The sequence below is a fragment of the Alnus glutinosa genome, chromosome 4, assembly GCF_958979055.1.
Source record: "Alnus glutinosa chromosome 4, dhAlnGlut1.1, whole genome shotgun sequence".
Taxonomy (NCBI): domain Eukaryota; kingdom Viridiplantae; phylum Streptophyta; class Magnoliopsida; order Fagales; family Betulaceae; genus Alnus; species Alnus glutinosa.
This window is the reverse complement of record NC_084889.1, coordinates 16,052,120-16,058,428: the sequence shown is the minus strand read 5'-3', so window position 1 is coordinate 16,058,428 and position 6,309 is coordinate 16,052,120. Positions and strand designations below refer to the sequence as shown.

Genomic DNA, 6,309 nt, shown 5'->3' with positions numbered 1-6,309 from the left:
TTAGTATAAAATACTAAGAACTTATTTTGACAGTTTTATCACTTTCGACTTTTAAACTACTTAACCCATTGCTAATGTCGCTTTAGATATTATAACGGCATAAAATAGGTTAACAATATTACCACATATTTTATGCGGACATTATTACGGTATTTATTAATTAATATCCATAATACCCTTTAAGTAAAACGGCATTATGAAAGCTTATCTATTTTTTTACCAAATTGACATAGTGACTCCATTAATATAATTAATGAGTTTTATATTTTAAAAGTACACAAGGAGTACAGTATAAACAATCTTTATTTTAATCTTATAAAATTTGGGTGAAATAATGGCATTAGTTTTACTAATGCCTAAAAATACTTTTAGAATTTTGGGCAACATATCAACGCTTTTGTAAAACATTACTTTTTACTTGGTGATCACAACGACGTAATTTATTATTTAAATACGCCACTTGGAATACTATGTTAAAACACAACTTAAAACATTAGAATATTTTAACTTGAAAATCATAATAGTAAAGATATATCACAAAATATACCATTTTTAAAATATGCTTTTAAACATATGTATCCTTCAACCCATATATACGCATACATGGTCTCGGTAATCCAATATATATATAATATATCTTTTGGTAATCCAATATATATATATCAAAAGAGAGCCCCTTCTATATGGTAGTGGCAAAAACCAGTGGTTTTTTTCCAATCAATAACACTTGACACATCAGCATAAAGCAAAAAATTAAAATGCTACTGAATCAGAGAATCCCTCCCCATCTCTCTTCTAAACTCTCTTATGAGTTCTGAAGCCCCACGATTCCAACAAAAGAGAAAAACCCCACTGCCCAAATCACTTTCGCCGGTCCGTCGTCCGCCCATCAACCGTCCCGCCGGTCCGCCCCAAATCACTGCACGTCCGCCTGGACTGAACTACATAGCCTGCTCGTCCGTCGGTCCGCCCCAAATCTGCCCGTCCGCCGTCCGCCCGCCCCAAATCACTGCACGTCTACCTGGACTGAACCACGCAGCCCGCTTGTTCGCCCGTCCTCCCCAAATCCGTCCGCCCGCCCCAAATCAGCCCGTCCGCCCCAAATCACCGTTTGTTGAACGCCAGAAATTGCACTCGAGGTTTGATGAGTTGTGCTTGGTTCCTTATTTTGTATTTATTTTCTTAGTTTATCAATGCCCTGTTTGGTTGCTGACAACCAGAAAATATGGGTTGTGCTTGGTCTATATCAATGCCCTGTTTCTTAGTAATGCTTTCAACAACAACTTGAGTCGTTGATTCAATACAAACATATTAGTATTGCTGCTGCAGATTGTGTTGTTTAACAACGTTTGATGTAGGGAATGCCAAATACAAGAAAGCACGTGTAGAAATTTATAACCTATTGTGTTAATTTTTTTATAACACAAACATTTTGTGTGATATAGTTGCTGTCAATAAAGCTTTCATTCACTCAAAAAAAAAAATGTTGGATGTGATGCTAGAACATGACCCAATAATTCTAGTTTAAAGTTGTGTTTGTGTTTAAAGATTTCAGTATTTATACTTGAAGAATATTGTTATCTTCTTTGCAGGATCGCTAAAATGAGTCCTAATAGTCATGCTGAGAATGAAATGGTAGAAGATAGACATGCTGAGAATGAAATGGTAGAAGATCAAAATGATTTGAAGCAACCAATTGTCCGCCTTTCTTCATTTAATAGTCCAAGGGAACGATGTCTTAGTATGGAATTTGATGAATTATAAGATGTTCATGCATGTTATAATGCTTACGCAAGGCGAATAGGTTTTAGCATTCGAAAAAATCATTCTCGACTATCGAAAGATAAGTCATTAATTAGGATAGAATATGTTTGTTCAAGAGAAGGATTTCGTCATCAAAGTTGTCAAAAGAAAATCTATGCAAATTCAGAGCCTGCCGAAACAAGGATAGGATGTAAAGCAATTATGGTTTTAAAGAAAGTGGGGTTAAGATGGACTGTATGTAAGTTCGTAAGTGAACATAATCATGAGCTCCTTTCTCCTCGAAGTACAAGTTTACTTCGTGGACATAGAGTGGTAACACGTGCCCAAAAAAATCTTATAGATACTCTCAATGAGTCTGGTGTACCTCCAAGGAAGATAATGTCAGTGTTGAGTAAAGAATTAGGTGGCGACCATAATGTTGGTTGCATTTCTAAAGATGTTGAAAATTATGTGAGCAATAGAAGAAGATTTCGTTTAGAAGAGGGAGACGAACACAAAATGTACAATTATTTTCTTGAGAGACAATCCCAAAATCCAGGTTTTGTTTACGCAATCCAAGTAGATGAAAATGGATGCATAGGAAATTGTTTTTGGGCAGATGCTAGATCACGAGCTGCATACCAATATTTTGGAGATGTTGTTACTTTTGATGCGACTTACTTGACAAATTGTTATAAGATGCCTTTTGTTCCCTTTACTGGAGTTAACCATTATCACCAATTTGTGATGTTTGGATGTGCTTTGCTCATAAATGAAACAGCTGAATCTTATACATGGTTGTTGAAAACATGGCTTGAGGCAATTCTTGGACGTGCTCCTTCTACAATTATCACAGATGATGACAAGGCCATGGGTAAGGCAATTGCAGAGGTATTACCAAATGTTACTCATAGATTGTGTTTGTGGCATATTTTACAAAAAGTTCCAGAACATTTGGCTCATATATATAATAACTATCCATCTTTTCAAAGAGATTTCTAGCATTGTATTCATAGCACAATCACAATTGAAGAGTTTGAGACGGAATGGAGTGAAATTGTAGGCAAGTATGAGTTGGTAGAGAATGATTGGTTGAAAAAACTCTATATGTGGCGTGAAAAGTGGGTGCTGGCTTACTTGTGAACCACATTTTGTGTTGGCATGTCTACAACTCAACGGAGTGAGAGTATGAATAAGTTTTTTAAAGATTATGTTCATTCGAGCACAATGGTGAGTGAATTTGTCTATCACTATGAAAAAACCTTGGATGCACGTTATTTTAAAGAGAAACAAAAAGATGTGAAGACAAAAACTTTTAGACCGATTTTAAAAACATGTTACAAGATGGAAGTAGAGGCAGCAAAGGTTTACACAAGAGAGTCTTTTTTGATGTTTCAAGAAGAGCTATTTAACAGTCAAAATTTCAAATCATCTAAACATCGGGAAGAAGGAGGGACGAAGATATATAGGGTGACTCTTCATGGGAGAGAAAGTCCATTTTATGAAGTTTCATTTGAAGTTCTTGAGAAGAACGCTACTTGTACATGTCATAAGTTTGAATTTGTTGGAATTTTCTGTGCGCACATTCTTCAATTTTTTTTGAAAAAGTCTTTGGTGGACACTATTCCCCAACATTATGTTCTAGAGAGATGGACGATCAATGCCAAGAGTCGCATTATACATGGCATATCTAGTAATGGTATACAAGTAGAAACACAAAATTCTTCCACCTTGATGAGAAATACCTTGATGTTGCAATTTTATGAAGTTGTCGAAGTGGGGTGCCAATCAAAAAGAAAATATGAGCATCTTGGCATTGGTTTACAAAAGCTTTATCATGAGCTTTTGATAATGAATGATGATAGTGATAAAGATATAAATGATGCTGATGAAGGAAGTGCCGAAGATCTTGTGTTAAATAACCAAGTACTATCAAACCTTACATTCACTTTGCAAGATCCTCTACATGTTCGATGTAAAGGAAAACCTAAATCTGTGAGACAAAAAAATCCAAAAGAAAAGCAAGCAATGAAGAAAAGGACATGTACCGTTTGCAAGAAAACATGGCATGTGAGAACCAAATGCCCTTCACATAAGCAAACAAGGTATTCTTATACATTTTTTATTTATTTACAATAATTTACATTAACATGCATTTTGATTTAATTCGTATTAAAATCTTCTTTTCTATAGGAATATTGTGAATACCAATATGAGGTCAGCTTATTTGCGGTTGATAGATGAACAAAGTTTTGCAAAGGTAAATTTTTATTATAACATATTCTCTATTAAAGAAATTTTTTTCAATTACCTAATTTTTGTTATTTGTCAATGATTTACAGTGCTCTTTGCCAACTATGGAGTATCCCTCTGCAAATACATTTGACATGTCTCAAGATCCTGTATGTTTATCTATTACAATTGATATTGGTGCAGACAACATCAACGCCTATGAAAATGCTTGAAGTTGGTAATCGTTGTGTTGTGTTGTGTGGTGTTGTGTGGTGTGGTGTGGTGTAGTGTTTTTTGTAAGATTGTAATGCACAATCTGTGATTGATTTTTTAGTTATGAACATTTGTTATATAAATCAATCAGCATATGAATAAAACATATCCTATAATCAGTAATGAGGAGACTCCTTGTTACCTTTAATGATGCTCAAGCACACCTGCATCAGTTTATGGTTTAGGTTTCTCAATTGTAACTAGTTTTATTTCAAGGCATTCAATTATTATGAAAGCCTCATGAATTTTTTTTCTTTTATGACTTTTAGGTGTATTCTTTTTCTATCATGGAGAACAACATACAATGGAAAGTTTTGTACATGCATGTTTGGAACATCATCTTGAGGAAGGGCAAGGTGTAGCTGGGAAGGCGCTTCAATCAAATTTAGACTCCTATGGACATCCTTGAAGTTGCTAATCTTTGTGTGGTGTGGTCTTTTTTTGTAAGATTGTAATGCACAAGATATGGTTGCATGTGGCTATGTGTGATTGGTTTTTTAGTTATCAGATGCTTTTGTATATGGCTACAACTAATTAGTATTTTGGGAAGTTATTAATGCACTGAAATTGTGATTTCCCACCGAATCAACCATCTTTTTACTGTTGCAGTGGTTTGAAATCTGTCTACACCTACAATTACTGTGAAATGAATCATATCATACAGTGTTGTACCAATTCCTCTTTTTTGTTTCAGAAGGAAAACTTTCCATCAGAAGAAAAATTTCATGCAAAAAAGTTGTCTGAGGATACAATTGTCTTCAAAGAAATTTGACCTAAAGCTAGTATGGTCCTGCTGAAGCTGTGCGGGTCAACGCATCACTTTTTACATAGTTATAATGGAAGCAAGACCAAATCTAGCAACTAGACAGATTAGCTGCATAGTAGCCAAAATTTTCGAAACTTGTTACTTTGAGATCTCTATCTAATATCTATTATGTACATGTGTGCCGTGACAAAGCTAATGCTGTCAACATGGAAAAAGCAAGAAGGATGGTTCTACATGCATCTTTTTGTTCACAAAACCAATCTGACTTAATTTACTGCGACACCAAACTAGTTGGTCGGATGTAATCCTAGACATGTTTAAGACCCTCGACACTAATTTCATGTCGACTTGAGAGAAGAAGAAATGGTGATCTATGCCGTCTTCTTGACACTTTTGGAACCTCTTTAACATGCAGCTTCCACTCCTCAAGATGTCTCTCAGCTTCTTCTCTTTCTAAATTCCAAAACAATATCCATCAGAAACGACAGCTAAAAGCACAAGAAGAAAATGAGAGTTTTTCTAAATGGAAAATTAAAGAAGCTAACCTTTCGAAGATCTGCTTGAACCTCCAACAAAAGCACTGAATCTGCAGGGTCTTGGAGTTCAGCCCGAGTCCTTTCCAAACGTCCTTTACAAACACCAAACATATCTGGTTAGAAGTCTAATTCAAATCTGTGCTCATAAATTCTTACCAGTTAAAAAAGAGAGTAATATTGTTCTTACCCAAATCTGGTATAAAAGGGGCTCTCAATTAGAAATTAGGCTAAAATAAAAAACGGTTGAGGCATTTCATCATGCACCTTGTGTGCGATTTGCATTTTTGTTTCCTATAGATTATACATAAACTTAAGAAAAAAAAAAAAATCTTTTACTCTTAAATCAGGACCAAGAGTGAATTAATAGAAAAAAAAAAAAAAAAAAAAATCCAAAATTATGATACATTTGGGAAGAAGAATTAATCAGGATCATCTTCAAGAAGATTTCAATGCCCTATTACAAAGGTTGAAGATTAGGAAGAACCTACATGTGACTCTACCACCGATCGGGGCCATTAGCTTTGAGAACTTTCAGGCAAGAACCAGTCCGATTGGTGGCGGTAGCGTCCGGCCCAGTTGCTGGCGGTGGCTTTCCGGCCTGGGCAGTGCCATGGTGGGCCGTGATGCTCTTCCGGTTGGGGGATTTTTTAAGAACCTACATGTGACTCTACCGCCGATTGGGGCCATTAGCTTTGAGAACTTTCAGGCAAGAACCAGTCTGGTCGGTGGCTGTAGCATCCGGCCCAATCGCTGGCGGTG

The 6,309-nt window shown here is 35.8% G+C and overlaps 1 long non-coding RNA gene across 1 annotated transcript; it reads right to left on the bottom strand.

Annotated features, from left to right (window-relative positions):
• Window positions 1-5,130: 5,130 nt before the first annotated feature.
• Window positions 5,131-5,807, bottom strand: LOC133865406 (uncharacterized). The gene is made up of 3 exons (XR_009899713.1): window positions 5,738-5,807; window positions 5,560-5,642; window positions 5,131-5,467 (listed from the first exon to the last, which is right to left on the bottom strand). It is a non-coding gene; the product is annotated as an uncharacterized LOC133865406 (long non-coding RNA).
• Window positions 5,808-6,309: the final 502 nt, after the last annotated feature.